Here is a 16,050-nt window from a genome sequence, read left to right as displayed (position 1 = left end):
TCTGTTCCCCACACTCCAATACCAATTACAAAATTAAGAGTACAAAGGTCAAGGTCGAGGTCATGAAAAGGTCAAAATCGTCATTTTTGTACAATGAATGTTTGTTTGTTCACAATAAATAACTTATTTATAAAAACAGAAATTCGTGTGTGCGAAATGCCCCTAAAATGCCAGAAAATAATTTCTTATAATGTGACCAGTTGTCATCAGATTGACTTGACACCGACACCCAAAAAGGTCAGGGAGTTCATACAGAAATTGCACAATGTATGTGAATCAGTGTCAAACAGCAGGAAATTTAATGTTTTTAAGCCATCATAACACATATGAGATGGCAGATGTGGTATGGGATTAAATACCCTCACAATCAACGGTTTCTGGTGGGGGCAAAATGTAGCGTTGGCGAAGGTATGCGCTCTACTGAGTGCTTGTTCTAGTTAGGTATATGGACAATTTGGCGATTGACCCTGTAGCGCACGGGTAGAATATTGACTAGGCTGTGGTGTGCTCAAAACACACCCGTGGCTGGTTTTTGGCGTTGATCCGGAAAGCCGCGACTGGATTGTCCGTTCGGTGGGCGAAGCGGCCGCTATTGGTTAAACGCGGTCGTTCGCATGCCGGCGGGCGGGGAAATCCACAACAATATATATATATATATATATATATATATATATATATATATATATATATATATATATATATATATATATATATATATATATATATATGTCTATATTTTGTTGTGATTCTCAGAACCACATGCATACAACAGATAGTGTCCCAAGACAGTTATCCATTATTATACATGTAGATAGCCCCTTTACTTTTGTTTCGTGGGACAACAAGAGAGTGCGTTGCGATGATCTATTAACTCGGGTTTCTTAAATCATTTTTTCCTTCATTTCATCTCTACTCGTCTTCTTTTCTGATTATTCCTGAGGTAAATCAGCCACGTGCACCTTTGCTGTAAAGTAAGGCCTAGTGGAGATCAGCATGTGCGGCGCCACGGTGAGGGATCTGCTGCACAGAGATTCTCGTTCCCGGGCTAGCCCTAAACCCGGTGTGTACGGCGAGTCATGTGTGCTTGGCAGTGCGGGGTTGTCGACTCGAGCTTCCGATTATCTGGGGAGAATTTCCGGTTGCATTAAAAAGGCATTCGAACAAATGCCTCTTAAAGCCGCTGTCACACCTTGACGATTTAGCCAGCGTATGCCGACGTATGAAAAATTTATCGAAAATGCTGGCACACGTCGAATACGTTATGGGTAAGTTTTGTATATGTTAAGAGCACGCTGGCATACGTCATAGTATGCTGGCATACATCGTAGTACGCTGGCATACATCGTAGTACGCCGAGCTCGTCAACAAATTTTAACATGCTCAAAATTTTTCGACGTATGTCAGCGTATGACTCACACGTTCCGCATATGCTGGCCATAAGTTGTAGGCACGTTACGCGATCGTTGAGACACGTCGACACACGTTACTTGTAAGTTATTCATAAGTCGAAACACGTCGAGGTAATGTTTAGCGTCAGTGTTCCAGACTCCATGTTTTTTTTGTTTGTTTTTTTCTTCGGCATGACAGTGATGTTGACACTTCGATTTCTAGTGCGGTTATAATATAATATAATTAATAGGCTGCCGCTCAACGATTTAAATCATAACCGCACTAGAAATTGAAGTGTCAACATAACCGTCATGCCGAAGAAAAAAACAAACAAACAAACAAAAAAAAAACCATGGAGTCTGGAACACTGACGGGTTCCTCCTGTGTGAACCCCATTTTTATATACCAATTCCCCTAAACGCTGCCAATACGCCATTATACGGTAGCTGTAAGTTAGTAACACATTCAGTAAGTTCTGTGGTCATCCGAAAGACGTCAAATACATCTACATACGTCAATATGTGTTGGAGATACGTTACACATCGGTTCAAAGTACGTTACTCATAGGTTAGAAATAAGTTTCGGGTACGCTAAACATTACCACGACGTGTTTCGACTTATGAGTAACTTACAAGTAACGTGTGTCGACGTGTGTCAACGATCGCATAATGTGCCTACAAATTATGGCCAGCGTATGCGGAACGTGTGCGTCATACGCTGGCATACGTCGAAAATTTTTCAGCATGCTTAAAATTTGGTGACGTACTCGGCGTACTATGACGTGTGCCAGTGTGCTTCAGCGTGTTCTTAACGTATACAAAACTTACCCATAACGTATTCGACGTGTGCCAGCGTATTCGGCAAATTCTTCATTCGTCGGCATACGCTGGCTAAAACGTCAAGGTGTGACAGCGGCTTGACACTTCGATGTCTCGTGCGGTTATGATTTGAATCGTCGAGCCGCAGTCTTTTAATAGGCTACGCCACGTGATCGTCGGCAATACGCTGCCGCACGCTATGCATAAGTTAGACTATCGGGCATAGGTTGTGAACGCCGATAACATGCTAAGCATTCGTTGGTATAAGTTATCTATATTTTATCGAAACGTTCTGTGTACGTTACTAATGCGTTATGCATACGTCCAACTCGTTATGAATACGCCCAAAATTGGAAAAAAAACATCAATAGTTGAGCGTACGCCAGCGTTTTACATACATTTTGATACGTTGCCATAAGCTGGCTAAAACGTCAAGGTGTGACAGCGGCTTAAGAGGCTGCACGAATGGTGTTTTTCACGGCACGGGATAAACGGCCAGCACGACGCCCACGCTGCAAGAAACGCGTACGGAGGCCAATAAAGATGACTCCACGCCATGTTTGACCGGATACGAGTGTGCGAGTAGAAGCCGCTTGTTCCTTTTTAACCCCAATATCTGACACATATTGGTGTTCACCCCGTGCACACGCTAGCGGGGTCGTGTGAATGCGAGTGCTGGCCACGTGCGTATTGGCCGAACCGCGTGCATTGTATGGAATGTGCTCGAAAGCAGACAGGTACGTCGTTCATGAAACGTGCATGGATTTATCCATGGTGATGTACCTTCGGCCCTAGCTGGCAGCAGTGGATTCTCCACGGATGGTGAACGTCTTCTCGTCTCTATGGCCAGCAAAGCTGCGATCGAGCCGAGGAATGTATAGTGTGGGCCACGTTGGCGCGCGCAGAGCGAGCGCGTTGATCGGCGCTGGTCAGGCACCCGAGCGGGCATGCGGGACCCTCGACCGGTCGCCCGGGCATGGCCCGGGGGGTTTTGCAGGACGATTCGCGTACCAATTTCGGTGTGGGCGATTCATGTCATCTCGTGGGGTCGGAGCCAGTGTGAGCACTCCTCATTTTCATAAATGCCAACCAAGGTGAGCTAATGAAAAAAGCCAAGAATTCACAAGGTTTTGGAAAAGCGATGATAATAGAAAACCTATACGCCAAGAAAACCTAAAGAAAACCAAGATGCCAAGGTGAACAACGAATAGCCAAGATCTTGTGAAAAAAGCCAAAGAGTAGTCACACTGGTCGGAGCGCAATATGTTCACTGTCTGAGATGGCCAAGCCGGAAACGAAGTGAGGCGGTTTCCGGCCCAAGCTGGCAGGCCACGTGAGGGGTTGGGGCCATTCGGAGCACACGATTTAGGTGATGACTTCACGATTCAGGGTGGCCCCTCCCCCTGAGCTGCAAATCCTATCAAGGTCGGAGATGTCCCTCCATTTCTCTCTTGCTTTTTGAGTTTCTCCACCTCTCTCTCTCTCTCTCTCTCTCTCTCTCTCTCTCTCTCTCTCTCTCTCTCTCTCTCTCTCTCTCTCTCTCTCTCTCTCTCTCTCTCTCTCTCTCTCTCTCTCTCTCTCTCTCTCTCTCTCTCTCTCTCTCTCTCTCTCTCTCTCTCTCGCCTCGCCTCGTTTGACACCGCCACGACCCGCCTCCTGCTGCCCGGACTCCGCCTCCTCGTCTCCGCTCACACATCGTTGATCCCACCCGCCTACCTGGTCCCGCCTACGACTCCACCCTCCAACTCTTGACTCCGCCCCTTCTTGACTCAAGCTCCTCCTTTTTGTCTTTTCTTCCATTGATCCAGCATGGTCCGAATCCTTGCTTCGCCGGGACTTTATTCCCAACGATCCATTCCTTTTAGCCGGTACGTCCTTTGCAGTGTCGCTCGGCTGCATCTGATCCGGTAAAGTGATCCGGTCTGGTAGAGTGATCCGGTTCGGACAAGGCGTAACGAGGGCGTGTTCCCTGGTGATTAATTAGGTAACCCGATTAACCCATAGATGGGAGGACCCGAGGTCACGCAGTTGAGTTATTGGCGTCCACGGTCGGTTAAGCGACCCGCCGCGTCACAGAATTATCCGTGTGCAACGGCCTACAATTCCGGGGAGTTTGGTGGGAACCGACAAAGCTTCCCCCACCTAGTGGTCTTCTCACCTGACCCCCAGGCCTGCAACAATATGTATGTATATGTATATATATATTTTTTTATATATACATATATATGTATGTATGTACATTGTGTATATATATATATATATATATATATATATATATATATATATATATATATATATATATATATGCATATATATATATATATGTATATATATATATATGCATATATATATATATATGCATATATATATATATATATGCATATATATATATATATATATATGCATATATATATATATGCATATATATATATATATGTATATATATATGCATATATATATATATATGTATATATATATGCATATATATATATATATATATATATATATATATATATATATATATATATATATATATATTGTTACGAATTCTGGTCCGCCCGGCGTGCGATCGGCCATGTAACTCGAATCGCGACCGCGTCACCCACCGAAACGGACAATTCAGTCGTGACCCTCCTTGAAACTACCGCCAGGAGATAGTCATGGGTGGCTCTTTCGACCACACCAGAATCGTGCCAATCGGCCACCCGCGCAGGATAGGGTTGTTCGCCAAACTCGACCTACCTAAGTATCTGCGCGAGTAGTAAACCGGGTGATCGTACCTCGCCGCTGGCCGGCCGAGGACACGAACCGCTTAAGCGGCCTGTTCTGTGCTTCAGTGATAACCGAGCGGTGTTATCGCCGACCCCGACGGATGTGATTCTATTTACTGGGTGCTTACACCCTTCTACCAATTCCTTCCGTGATGCAAGATGGAACTTTCAAACAAGGGGAAAGGACGCAACGAAATGGGGAACAGTTGAACAAGCACATTTATTGCACACTCAGACAAGCACATATTTTACAGCCATACAGAAAATCATGCATGTATAACATTGAAAGCAATGAAAGCAAGCAAAGGCAGAGTTACAACCGAATATTTATTCACACATTTACTTAAACAGTTTTCTTTACAAGACAGCACCACCACATGCATTTACACAAAAGCAAAGGAAAAAGCCACCCTCAAAGGCAAGGGTGGCTGACAGGTCCGTGGACTAAATGTGCGTAGAACCTGGATGAGCGGCCAGGTTCATGAGACCGAAGGGTTTTACCCGCGCCCTCGTGGCGCGATGGCGGGCAAGCCGCAATGTCAGCGTAGCTGCGCCTGGCTTTGTGCCCCTGGCGTTGCCGGTGAGCTCTCTCCGGCATTCTCCGCGCAGGCACGTGTTTCACCGTCGGCACCACGGTTGGGGAGGGGAAAGGACGGGGTTACCGGCGCTTTCTTAGCGCGGAGCTAGGTAAGGGAGAGGCGAATTGCTGACGCTCCGTCCAACGAGTTGACGCTGTGGACCGCACTGGCTCCGGCGAACTCCTCCTGGCTGTGGCCTCCACTACGCCCCTTCTCTCGCGGCAGTCCCCACTCAGCCCTTTAGTTCACCTCTGAGCCCTCCTCCGCGTCCCTGCTCCACTCAGCAACTCGCCCTCCTCGCCCCTCAACTTCGACCTGAGCTCCGAGCTCCTTCCTCTCGGTCGATCGGCCCTCGTCTGCCTTGAGACTTCAGCTCCGAGCTCCGTCTCCTTTCTCCGATCGACCCCGACTGCCTTTCCCCGTCTGCTTCGAGCTCCGTCTCCCGACTCTGCCCCACTGACACTGCCACGGCCGACACTGCCTCGAGCTGCTTTGTGCTCACGCTTATATAGGCCGGGGGAGGAGTGCATATGTAAATTTGTGGATCACAGCGGGTTTGGAGGTGGGGCTACACCACCTGATGCTCAGTCATTGGATGGATGAAAAGTGGGCGTGAATGATTCCTGATCCGATTTCTTCTTCGAAAGGATCCCATTCACAACCAATGGCACGACGTTCGGTTGAAAGGTGAAGGTGGTGGGAGTTTGCTGTGGTGGTTTGGGAAGGGTATTGGTGGTGGCGATTTGGTTGTTGGCGGGCGTCGTTTGAGAATGGGGGTGAGGCGATGTTTGCAGGGTGAGGTTGTGGAGGTGAAAGGGTGAAGGTGGTGGTAGTTTGGTGTAGTTGTTTGGGGGCGTTGTTGGTGGTGGCGATTTGGTTGTTGGGGGATGATTGGTCCAAAATAATGATAGAGAAAAGAAAAACGGCTAACTCAAAGGATCACAGCCCTGTGAACACGGAAATTCCCTCTAAACAACGGTGGGGAAATCTAACTACACATATACTTATCGTCATAGCTGACTAAGGGAACCTGTATGTTGTGTGCAATTGAATTCCAAATTCGTAACAATATACAAATATACATATATATGTATTCACACATTTACTTAAACATATATATACATGTACATATATATATATATATATATATATATATATATATATATATATATATATATATATATATATATATATATGTATATTGTTACGAATTTGGAATTCAATTGCACACAACATACAGGTTCCCTTAGTCAGCTATGTCGATAAGTGCATGTTCCCTGGATAGCTCACCTTCCATTGTTTAAATGGTTTGAAATCGATTAGATGCGTTGCGGATCGATTTAATAGTTATGGAATGAAACAATGGAGACGTCCCTCCCCCTCTTCTGCAAAGAGGAAGAAGAACCCTGCCATCCCGTGACGTCAACAACTCCCCCCCACCCGTGGTTGAGCGGGGGATGTATCACGAGGGTATGAGTCACGCCGGGTGCGGGGGAGGGGTACAAAGGATAAAGAGGAATCTTTTCTTTGTTCAGAAAGGATCCCAAAAGAGTTCGCGGTAAAAGTCCCATGAAAAGAGTTAAAAAGATACGTGGAAAGAGTTCGTGGAAGTCCCGTGAAAAGAGTCCCGTGGTAGGGCTGAGTTCGTGGGCTGAGCTCGTGGGCTGAGCTCGTGGGAGGAGTAAGCTTTTTGCTTCGGCAGTTGGGGGAGTCGGGAGGAACCCAGAAGCCAAGGAGCTGCGTGGAAGTCCGGGCGTCGCGAAGGAGACGCGAGCTGGAGGCGCAGCCTTGCCTGCTGTGTCGCGCAAACCGCGCGTTCGTGTGGAGAGAGCCGGAGAGAGCTCGCCTGCCACACGGAAGGCCCGAGCTCGACCGCGGCTACGCTAGCTGCCGTGGGGAAGGAGCATCGTGGGTCGCCCAAGCCAGACACCACAAGGGTGCAGGTAACCTGCATCGGTCTCGTGGGACTCGTTCGGTCTGCCAAGTCCCACACCATAAAGACCCAAGAGGTCCAGTCTGACCCCATTGCCTTTGATGGGGTCTTTTTCCTGCTTTTCTTTCGAATGAATGTTTGTGGCGCCGAGTCCCGTAAATAAAACTGTGAAGTGACTGTACATTAATAATTGCTTATAGACGGTTGTAGTTCTTTTGTTGCTTGTTAATTGGATACGTGTTTAATTATAATAAATGTCCTTGTGTAAATGTAAACCTGCTCGCTTCGTCCATTCTCTCATTGACTGAACATTTCGTGTGTTGGGAGTTAGAAAGCCGTTGGTTTTCCGTAATAGGGGGACATTTGGACCAACGGTTCTCGGTGATTACGCCGCTCGGAATCGCGCACGGACAAGCTCGCCTCGGGGGTTTGTTCCGTACGAGTTCCGTCGAGGGTGGAATACCCCGGTAGTTGGATCACGTGGGTATTTAGGTGCATTGAAGATTGGCAATCGACCCTACCCCACGTGATCTGCCGATTGGCGTATTTCGGTTCTTGTACAAGGACCCGTCGTTCGGAGTTATCCGGGCGGCGATCTATATTCCGGGCGATCGGTCGGGCCGACTCGACTTGCGGCTCCGTTCAGAGCGGTCGGTTGGCGGCCGACCCCCGGCCGGTAACAATATATATGTATATATTGTTGTGTTTTCTGCCGCGTTCGGCACACGGACGACCGTTCTAGCCAAATCACGGTCGTACGCCTACCGAAGGCCGCAATCCAGTCGTGACTCTCCGGATCAACGCCGAAATCCAGTCACAGATGCCTTAACACATCATAAACTAGCCAATTATTCTGTCCACGCGCTACAGGGTTGATTGCCGAATTATCGATGTTCCTAATTATTCGCGTGGACAGAAATACCGGGAGTTTATACCTCGACGGAACCTGCATGAAAACGAGCTGCTTAAGCGGCTCGTTCCATATGCGAAGCCGAGCGGTTATAAATCGCCAAATCCCGTCGGACCAAATGATCACTTTTATCAGCCTTAATACCCAGTTAATATCCCAAGCGCACCATGGCAGTCAATACAGGAAGGGACGCAACAAGCAGGTTCATGTTCGCTCCCTGCGAGACACTGGCTCCTCCCCCTTTTCGAAGCCGACAAACTCCTCCCCTCAGCTTCACTTCCTCTTTTTGGCCACATCCTCTCAGCCGACTGGGCGGGGCCTCGTCCGGGATGTGGAAGGAAGAAGAGGGAGCTCCCGATCCACCACCACCGCACAAACAATAAACAGCCTCTTATACCTACCGACACACATGTAACATCCATTTTACCAAACACCCTAGCTAAACATGCATTTAATGGGGGATCTGAGCTAATCCTATATTTAGCAGCACACGAAGGGCCATTTCCATAACAATATATATATATATATATATATATATATATATATATATATATATATATATATATATATATATATATATATATATATATATATATATATTGTTGAGGATTCAGTGGTGGCGGGATTCGGACGAGTGATGTCAATCAGTTTGGGTTTTCGCACCCCACTCTCGACAGCCAAATGTTACAGATTCGGCGCCACCCTAACCACCGCCATCTCCGGGGTCATAACGCCGGCTGGTACGGCACAAGCCTCGGGTCACGCGTCTCGAATCGCGATACCAACGTACCCCGTGACCTTACCAGTTGGGGAAATAGACCCCTGTTACAGACTGGTTTTGTCAGATACTGAGCGAATTCTGCCAATCTGTAACCATTTCGGTTTTTATATCCAAATCGAGCGGATCGCTCCTCGGTGCGGCACAAATTAATTCAAAGCGGCAACTTCATACGAATCAGCCAGATTTATTGGGGACACATCGGGGAGACAACACAAGCAAAGCATTCACGACAATGTTATAATTCATCTATAACCCGTTCTTAACTCGGGAGTTACGGATTACGGGTTTCGAAGGGGACCTTAACGAGATAAACCTTAAACAACATGCAGACAAGACATGGACAGCATGCAGACAAGACACAGAGTACTTGGTGATGTTTCATGGATGAGAGGAAAGTGTCAAAGGCACGAATGTGGCTCGTGACAAGCCGATGTCTACGGATTCGAGCGCCCAAGCTCAAACACGCCATGTGGCAAAATGGCGCTCGTCCATGTGTCGCAGCCCTTACGCACGCAGCATCGGCACGTTCAGACCCCGCGAGGTCAACTGCACCAGATAGAAAGATCCACGGTGGTATGCTCCAGCTGGCTTTTCACAAGGTCCAGCATACAAATCCAGTCCTGGCCTGTTCACCAGACAAGGCCAAATCGAGGTGTTGGGCTCCGCAGGCGGATCGACAAACGTGTCGAGCCGTGAGGTGAGTAAGGACAGAGGCTCCATGGTTAGATGCAGGTTGAACCTGTCGATCACCTCCTCATAAAGTCGATCGCCGACTCACAGCAGCCGTTCCTCTGTCACTGCCAAAAAGGCAGACTCGACGTGCAGGCAGCCTCTCTGACTGCCAAAATGGCAGACTCGGCACACTCAGGTTCAGTTTCTCTCCCGGCAGATCTACCACTGCCTTTCCTTCACTCGCTTGCCTCGAAGCCCACTGGCTTCTCCCTTCAGTTTCACTTCCTTCCCGAAGCTCGCCCGACTCACAAACCAACTGGCTCCTCCCTTCAGTTTCACTTCCTTCTCTAGGCCACTCCCCCTCTCAGCGCTGGGTGGGGACTATTGTCCGGAGAGACGAAGGAAAAAGAAGAACCTCTCGGTCCACCACCAATGTACGAACAATGAACAGCCTCTTACACCTCCCGACACACATGTGGCGTCCATTTACCGAACAACCTGCAAAACATGCATTTAATGGGGGATCTGGGCTAATCCTATATTTAATAACACACTAAGGGCCATTTCCGCAACACTACCCCCACCTTTCTCCCGAGCCTCCATCTGGGGCAGCCCACAGCAATGGCCCTGTCTAACGTAAAGCACAGATCTCCCATTTACTCTAACCCACAACATGGAAAGCACTTAACTTCAAAAACCAAAGTGTCACAGTAAGATTGGCATGTCCCTATCCTAGTGTGTCGGGTCACCAATCTAACAAACAAATTCACACTCTATGCACACTACTTCACATTCTAATTATGGATTTGAACGGGAGGGCATTCAATTTTACTTTTACACCAATATTTGCATCGGAGCAGAACATTCAAAGTTCTTTAACGTGTCCGCTCTTTCATGCCCCCTCCCAGCAGTATTGTCCACTCACCCCTGAGGGTTTCCTCACTTCGTGGCCTTATTGGCCTCTCACCAGGTGAGTTCAGTCGGCCCAGTGGCCTAATCTCACAGAGAGTTCTTCGGCCCACTGAGCCCACAAAAATGGCATGAAATGGCAGCGAATGACCGATGATGTCATGACGGAATTACGCCTCTCAGCGGTGACGTCACACGTTGCCATGCAAACGAATGTAAGAATTAGAAAATCGCCAACATTCCCAAATGTGTCCATCTGGCGCGATCTCACATAGCCCATGCTGTTCGTTAGACCACAGAGCACCCGCATGCCGAAAGTGGCGACAATCCGTCCGGCAGTTTTGGAGGAGATACATCAAATTACACGCAGACGTTAACAGAAATAATATTTTATATATATATATATATATATATATATATATATATATATATATATATATATATATATATATATTTATATATATATATTTCTTATTCTTCTTTCAGCTGCTCCCGTTAGGGGTCGCCACAGCGGATCATCCGTATGATCCGCATACTGATTTGGCACAGGTTTTATGCCGGATGCCCTTCCTGACGCAACCCTGGTCGCCTCTTACGACACAGGGATAAGTATTGGGTTTCGCCATGATTCCGGGCTGCCCTACACCTTCTAATAGCACGGCCCAGTGCAGAGGACCAGTCCTCAAGCGATCCTCCAACCCAATCCTCTGAGTAGCCGGATTACAGTCGCACACCACTGCACCCGGTTATGTATATATGTATGTATGTGTATATATGTACGTATGTTTGTATATGTATATATGTGTGTGTGTATATATATATATATATATATATATATATATATATATATATATATATATATATATATATATATATATATATATATATATAGTTATGGATCTGGAAACCATTTGCATTCAACATACAGATGTCCCAAAAGTCAGTTATGTCGTTAAGTATGTGTGTAGTCAGATCCCCTTCCTTTGCCTCGTGGGAGAATCAAAGGCATGCGTTGCGATTTCTTTTTAGTTAGGTTATTAAATCTTTACATCCAACGAACCCTCCAACAAACAACCAACAACCATTCCATTCCCCATCACGATCCACTACCCACCCGCTGTCTACAAGCACTCTGACTTGCCAAGGCAGGGTCTTGCAGCCGTTCCTTGCCGCTTCCACCAACGTTCCTTCCACAAACGTTGTAACTCTTGCACGACAGCCTGATACTGTTACTCGTCAAGTATTAACCTGTGTGGAAAACTGGCTGGGGTTTCCTGGCAGGGGCCAAGGCCCCGCCCCGGAAAGGCATGCCGTGGAACCCTGTCCAATGAAGGCAGACACTGGCGCGTGCTTCACGGAGCTCCGCCCCGTACGAAGGCATTCTTTTTTCTCCTCTCGTGGTATTTAAGAGAGGGGCGCGTCTGAGGAAGGAAGAGGGGTGCGAGGGCTGTGTGGAGTAGTGAAAGGAGGAGTTCTGTGGACAAGAGTTCTTGTGTGGTTACGAGGAGTGGTTATGAGCAGCAGTTGCGAGGGGCCAGTTTTGTTCACGGTGACTGAAGAACCAGTTTGTTCACGGTGGCTGAAGAACTAGTTGTTCATGGTGGCTGAAGAACCAGTTTGTTCACGGTGGCTGTTACAAGGAGTTCTTGGCTGGTTTTGACCCCGACTATTCGCCACGTGAGCTCCGCCACGAGCCACGAGTCCCACACGTGCGACTGGGACCAAACCGATGACCTTTGGCAGGTTCCGCATTGCAGAGTACTCCTTTCCCACAGACTGTAAATCATTGTAAATACTTCTCGCATATTCGCGTTAAGTCTTGCTTTGTGTCTTCATTAATTGTAAATAAAACTTGTTAGAAATGTTCCCAGTCCGTTTCCGTCTTTTCTTAATTGGTCCAGCATGGTTCGGATCTGAGTTGAGCCGGGTTTTTATACCCGATAATCCGTTCATTCTAGCCGGCACGGCTTTGGCAGTTTCCGCTCGGCTGCACCCGAACCGGTGTTGGTAGTTCGGTAGTTGGAACTCCACCGCAGTCGGTAGAGTGACCCAGTTCAAGCAAGATGTGCCGAGGGCATGGTTTCCCCAGTAGTTGAAATCGTGTCCTTAATTAGGTAAATTGGTTGTTGACAAATAGACCCTACGCTACGCGGTTGACATATTGGCAACCATGTTTGGTTAATCGACCCGCCGGCTCACGGAGTTATCCGAGCGACGGCCTACAATTCTGGGGAGATTGGTGGGAGACGACGTAGCTTTCCCTACCTCGTCGTCGTTCTCGCCACCGACCCCGGCCCACAATATGTATATATGTATTATGTATGTTTGTGTGTATATATATATATATATATATATATATATATATATATATATATATATATATATATATATATATACATATGTACGGTATATGTATGTGTATATGTATGTATGTATGTATGTATGTATGTATGTATATATATATATATATATATATATATATATATATATATATATATATATATATATATATATATATATATATATACGTTTGGTGGGACAAAATTTGAAAATAGGAGAAAAAAGAACAGACATTGTCAAAGCTTTTCATCTTGCAGCTCTTCAGGACAAACACAAGAATACCGGACATGCAGACACAAAATGAAACAATTTATTTGTTCAGACAGTTGGAGATTGGTTCTTTGGACTGTTACTGACACGAACATCCACATCATGGCCTTGAGGCACTGAGGACACTGGTGTGGTGAGGGGGGAGGGGCGAATGGGGCAGCCACCCCAAGTGGCACTTTTGTGAGGGGTGGCGAATTGTTTTGTTGCATCTATCATCGATCACTATTGATACTTCTGAGTACAATTTTCCCACGGCGTGTCAAAGCGCAAGCACAAGGAGGACTCAAACTGTGCAAATGGCCCCGCTCTCCGTTTTTCTGGCCAATGGTTGAAGCCAACTATGTCTGAAAGAGATGGGGCGGGCAAAAATGAGCACGCGGCATGCTGGGAAACTAAACTCGAAGACGAGGCAGCGAGGCGTTGGCATCTCATTCCAGTTCCAGACACCGTTTGTGTCTCATTCCTGTGTTCCCGTCTCATCAGAGGCGTACCTTGAGACACGAGTATTTGGTACCCAGGGCAGACCCTTTTTTTGGCACCAGCCCCCGAGATGAATAACTTGAAAAATGAAATACAGAGAAAACATATCATGTGTGCAAGTAAAAAAAAAACAGTACTGTACCTGTAGTAAGCAAATAGGAAATAAGAAAATAGATTTTAATTGGTGCATACCGCTTCAATATATACCTCATGTCCTTCCATCCATCAGTCAAAAGTGAAGAAGAAGAACAACCTTTCTAATGCACCGTATTTTATTTGATAATAGTTTGTTGTTCTCTCGTTTTTCTTGTGTTGTTTAGTTTTTTTTGTGTGTTATTATTTATTTGCATCAGGACAGTAAGGTCACCTTGCCTGTTGGTGAAGTAACCGTCAGTCCCCCACAAGGCCACTTTATAAGCGGTGTCGCAGCTTCACTGCACAACTTCCTTCCGACATGGTGCGATTTTTGTTTTTACTGGGATGTTTGACAAAATAACAGATAATAAAAAAGGAGTCAGGGACGATCAACTGGTGTTTTTTGTTTGTTTGTTTTTTGGGGGCCTTATCTTACACGCACCCTTCTCTCATTTGAGAACTTGGACTCAAGATTATTTTGGTGTCACAACTAAATTAACTTTATTACTGAGTTACTGTCTTTATTATGCAGTAACTAATAATATTATTATGCCACTTGCAACTAAATCCATCGTTATATCATCGTGCTAGTATTTCAACTCTCCCAATGGCACCACACCCCCCCCACCCGGCTGTCCCCCAGGGCGGACCGCCCTCCCCGCCCCCTCCTAATTGCGCCAATGCATCTCATTCCTGTGTTCGCGAGATGAGTTTGCTTCACTGAAGACTCGGAAAATATGAACCACACAATCACAACAACTGAACGCTTAGTAGGCCGATGACGATTTCCAAAGGTGGAAAACAAAGGTGTAACTGTTCACTTGTAAATGTGCTGTACTTGACTCGATTTGCAATGAAGTTATTTAATTAGGCTTTGTGTTTAATTCAGCATGTGAGTTACGAGGGGGCGGCAATCTGACATCTCGCCCCAAGCGGAATTTTTCCTCGATACGCCACTTACTGAGGGAACCCATACACTCCCATTTTTCCATGGATCTAGGTCAGAACAGATGCAGTGTTTGCACACACTCTGAAAATTGAGCGCATTAAAACCATTCTCCATGACAATGGTTACCCTTAGCAACTCATTTGTGAGTTCATACAGCGCAAAACTGCCAATCGGTCTGAGGACATTGTATTTGGACCAGCAAAGCGTCCGGTTTATCTTAAGCTGCCATGAAGAGGTAAAATCTCTCAAAAGTTTGAACAACAGGTGAAACGGTCAGTTTCACAATGTTACCACTCTGTTGCAATGAGAGTGATTTTTACCACCCACAAGCTGCTCCCTTCAGTCCAGAAAGATGTGCTCTCTTCCATAAAACTGAACAATGTTATCGATGAATTTCAGTGCCGGTGTGATTCCAGGTACGTCGGTCACACATCACTCAGATTGGAGGATCGGAACAAGCAGCACATTCCATTGGCAATCCCAAGCAACTTGGAGATTGGTCATACACAACCACCCGTACATGTAAGAACCCAACAAGAAAATAATAAGAAAAGAATGCCTGCTCAAAATGATTCTGCCATTGGTGAGCACCTCCTGAACAATCCCGAATATGGTGAGAACTATCACGCTGAACGGTTCCAGATTGTGGCACGTGCACGTACTGAAGCACATTTACATGTTATTGAAGCCACATTTATACACACACGAGCCCCTGTTCTTTGCAAACAAAAAGAGTATGTGCAAACACTGCATCTGATGTGCATGTTCGTGTCAGTAACAGTCCAAAGAATCATCCCCAACTGTCTGAACATTAAATTGTTTCAGTTTGTGTCATCATGTCCAGTATTCTTGCGTGTGTCCTGATATGACGAGCTGCAAGACGAAAAGCTCTGACAATGTCATGTCTGGGCTTTTTTCTGCTATTTTCAAATATATATATATATATATATATATATATATATATATATATATATATATATATATATATATATATATATTGTTGCGGGCCGGGGGTCGGGTGAGAAGACCAACAGGGGGAAGCGATTTTGGGTTCTCACGAGACTTCCCGGAATTGCAGACCATCGCACATGGATAATTCCATGATATGGCGGGTT

Source organism: Eptatretus burgeri, chromosome 13, assembly GCF_056783735.1.
Source record: "Eptatretus burgeri isolate ZD-2024b chromosome 13, Ebu_testis_v1, whole genome shotgun sequence".
Lineage (NCBI taxonomy): Eukaryota > Metazoa > Chordata > Myxini > Myxiniformes > Myxinidae > Eptatretus > Eptatretus burgeri.
Note: the sequence above shows the minus strand (reverse complement) of the source record.